Below are 4,003 nucleotides of genomic sequence, written 5' to 3' on the forward strand. Positions count from 1 at the left end.
TCTTGTCTTGTCTTGTGCCTTTGAGTCATTTCTGACCCATAGCAACACCATGGGAACATCTCTCCCAGAATGCCCCGCTCTCCATCTGCAATAATTCTGGTAGTGTATCCAGAGTTTTCTTGGTAAAAATCTGGAAGTGGTTTACCATTGCCACCTTCCATGCAGTAAACTCTAGTCTCCGCCCTCGACTCACTCCCATGCCTCTGCTGCCCAGCATGGGTGAGCTTTGACTTGTAGCAGATTGTCTTCCACTTGCTAGCCACTGCCCAAAGTAGGAATGGAATGGATAGGCCTATGCTTGACTCTCCCTCCCATAGCTGAGACTGGTAGAGTACTGGAAACTCTCCAGATGCGACCCTGAGATGAACCACTATCCCTCACCTTTCCATAAATCCATAATATCCATCAATTTAGTAAAAGTCCCATTTGAACATGTTTAATTTCTGCCTGAATTTCTTACATTTCCTTTTGTTTGGCTTGAATCTTCCACCAGCGAGTGTCATTAGGTGTCCCCTCCTCCCAAAAGTGTGGAATTTGGTCAACAATGAGTCTTTACTGCTGCTATCTCTGCCCTTCATGAACAATGATACTTCAACCATAACCCAACTAAGTATTCATCTTTTTTTGCCAATTTCCAGCCTTTTTCAATGTTTATTCCTTTGACAAAAGTTGACTCATGGGTTTTTCAGAATTTCATTTTCTACAAATTGTGCAATTTGTCATCGCACCTGTAGGCTGTTCCTCCCCAACTCCTATGATGGCTCTATTTCTTATTATTACTTACTGTAGCAAATATTCTCAGATCATGACTCTAATGTTTAGTTGTTATGGATAAGAAAACACCATGGCATCATTTTTTTCAAAACAATTCTACCCTTTTCCATTTCTTTCACAGTTTATATTCATTCATTCATTAATTCAATCGTATTTGTTGAGCACTTACTGTGTGCAGAGCACTGTACTAAGCACTTGGGAAGTACAAGTTGGCAACATATAGAGACGGTCCCTACCCAACAAAGGGCTCACGGTCTAGAAGGGGGAGACAGACAACAAAATAAAACATGTGGACAGGTGTCAAATCATCAGAATAAATAGAAGTAAAGCTAGATGCACATCATTAACAAAATAAATAGGATAGTAAATATATACAAGTAAAATAAGTAGTGATAAATCTGTACAAAGAACAAAGAGCAATATTTCATTGAGTGGATCAGTGCAGGAAAGTTTTATGATCTGGATAGGTTCACAGAAGAAGTGATGGATTTTATTGTCTGCACAGAAGGATATTCAAAGCACCATTAAAGTATGTGTTAGAGCATGGAGACTGCTGATGATCCAGGACCCAGCTACTGTCAGGGCACAGAGCCATGGGCTCATGATTGTGGTGTAGTGGAGGGGGTGGCATATGGCCACATAGAGGTCATACGCCATCCCGGTGAGGAGAAAGTGGTCCAGACTTGTGAACACCAGGCAACCAGCATAGGTTATGGATTTGCTGTGGGTCTGGATGTTGACCACCATCTTGGGGACCGTGGTGGACAGGAAGCAGACGTCGGCCAGGGAGAGGTTGGTGAGGAAGAAGTACATGGGGGTGTGCAGGTGTGGGTCAGAACCAATGGCCAGAACAATGAGCAGGCTCCCCAGGACCCTGAGTAGGTACATCCAGAGAAACAGAATGAAGAGGAGCTGCTGCTCCACCCGATCAGACAGTCCCAGGAGGAGAAATTCCGAGGTGCCGGTTTGGTTTCCCCTCTCCATGGGGCCAGAGGATCTGCTGGGGGAGACATGGCAGGAGAATGGGATGGTGGAGCAATCATATCCTGTTTCTCCCTGTTCCTAGGCCTGTGCAGTTGCTGGGGAAAGAACTGGCAGAATAAGTAGTAAAGGGAAACAGCGTGGCCTACTGGAAAGAGCACAGGCCTTGGATATAGACAAACTGGGTTCTAATACTGGCTCTGCCACTTGCATGCTGTTTGTCCTTGGGCAGTCACTTACCTTCTCTGGGCCTCAGTTTCCTTAACTGTAAAGTGGGGATTCCATATCTGTTCTCCTTCCTACTTAGACTGTGTGCCCCATATGTAGGCAGAACCTGTGTCCAACCTGATTAGCTTGTATCTACCCCAGTGTTTAGAACAGTGCTTGGAACATAGTAATCATTTAACAAATACTGTCATTATTATCATAATTATTATTATTAGTAGTATCATTATTATTCTTGTTATTGTTATTATTGAAGGGACTCCCTAAGCTTGATACCTGTATATATGTATATATGTTTGTACATATTTATTACTCTATTTATTTATTTATTTTACTTGTACATATCTATTCTATTTATTTTATTTTGTTAGTATGTTTGGTTTTGTTCTCTGTCTCCCCGTTTTAGACTGTGAGCCCACTGTTGGGTAGGGACTGTCTCTATATGTTGCCAACTTGTACTTCCCAAACGCTTAGTACAGTGCTCTGCACACAGTAAGCGCTCAATAAATACGATTGATTGATTGATCAGATGTATCCCCACACTTTCCATCCAGAAGGTAAAATGTCTGGCTGGGCTGGGATTAGAGGCTGGAGAACTTGCTCATTTGAGCGTCTCTGGCGTATATTCTTCTGCCTTCCTGTCTCCTGCATTGCTCCTCTCCCCCAAACTCATTCAAATGAGTTGTCACCTGCTTTAGGAGTTAATCATTCTATTTATCTGCATCTCATCTATCCAGTCACAGACCCCTTGCCCACATCCTCCTTTGGGCCTGAAACTGCCTCCCCATTCATATCTGCAGCATAATCACTCTCCCCTCCTTTGAAACCCTCCTCAAATCATATGTCCTCCAAGAGACTTTTTCTGACTACGCCCTGGATTTCCCCTATCTGCCCTCACCACTGCATCGACTGCACACTTGGCTGTGTACTCCTTAAGCCCTCTGACACTCATCCCAACCTCAAAGTGCTCATGCATATATGATTATCCTGTATTTCAATCAATCATATTTACTGAGTGCTTAGGATGTGCAGTGCACTGTACTAAATGTTTGGGAGAGTATAACAGAATTTGTATACATGTTCTGTGTTCACAAGGGGTCTAGAGGGGGAGACAGATATTAATATGAATAAATCAATTATGAATAAATATATAAGTGCTGTTGGTCTGAGGGAGGGGTGAATAAAGGGTGCCAATCCAAGTACAAAGACGATATAGAAGGGAATGGGAGAAGAGAAAATGAAAGTTTAGTGAGGGACGGCCTCTTGGAGGAGATGTGCTATCAATGAGGCTTTGGAGGTGGCAAGAGTGATCATCTGTCAGATATGAAAGAGGGAGGGCATTCCAGGCCAGAGGGAGAATATCATTCATTCAATTGTATTTATTGAGCGCTTACTGTGTGCAGAGCACTGTACTAAGCACTTGGGAAGTCCAAGTTGGCAACATATAGAGACGGTCCCTACCCAACAGTGGGCTCACAGTCTAGAAGGATGTGGACGAGAGGTCGGCAATGAGATAGAAGAGATCGAGGTCTAGTGAGTAGGTGGGCATTAGAGGAGAGAAATGTGTGGACTGGGTTGTAGTAGGAAATCAGGGAGTTAAGGTAGGAGGGGGCAACTTTATTCAGTGCTTTTAAGCCTATGGGAAGGAGTTTCTGTTTGATGTGGAGGTGGATGAGCAACCAGTAGAGGTTTTTGATGAGTGAGGAAACATGGGCTGAATGGTTTTGTCGAAAAGTGATCCAGGCAGTAGACTGAAGTATGAATCAGAGTGGGGAGAGACAGGAGGCTAGGAGGTCAATATGGATGCTGATGCAGTAATCAAGGTGGGTTGGGATAAGTGCTTGGATTAACGTGGTAGCAGTTTGGTTGGATAGGGAAGGGCAGATTTTATCAATGTTGTGAAGGTTGAACCAACGTTCATTCATTCAATCGTATTTACTGAGCGCTTACTGTGTGCAGAGCACTGTACTAAGTGCTTGGGAACTACAAGTTGGCAACATATACAGAGGGTCTCTACCCAACA

The 4,003-nt window shown here is 43.6% G+C and overlaps 1 non-coding gene across 1 annotated transcript; it reads right to left on the reverse strand.

The window, feature by feature from the left end:
• Window positions 1–229: 229 nt before the first annotated feature.
• Window positions 230–367, reverse strand: LOC119920122. The gene has a single exon (XR_005447887.1). It is a non-coding gene; the product is annotated as a small nucleolar RNA SNORA7 (small nucleolar RNA).
• Between the last annotated feature and the right edge of the window lie 3,636 nt (window positions 368–4,003).

Source organism: Tachyglossus aculeatus, chromosome X1 (assembly GCF_015852505.1).
Source record: "Tachyglossus aculeatus isolate mTacAcu1 chromosome X1, mTacAcu1.pri, whole genome shotgun sequence".
NCBI classification, from domain to species: Eukaryota; Metazoa; Chordata; class Mammalia; order Monotremata; family Tachyglossidae; genus Tachyglossus; species Tachyglossus aculeatus.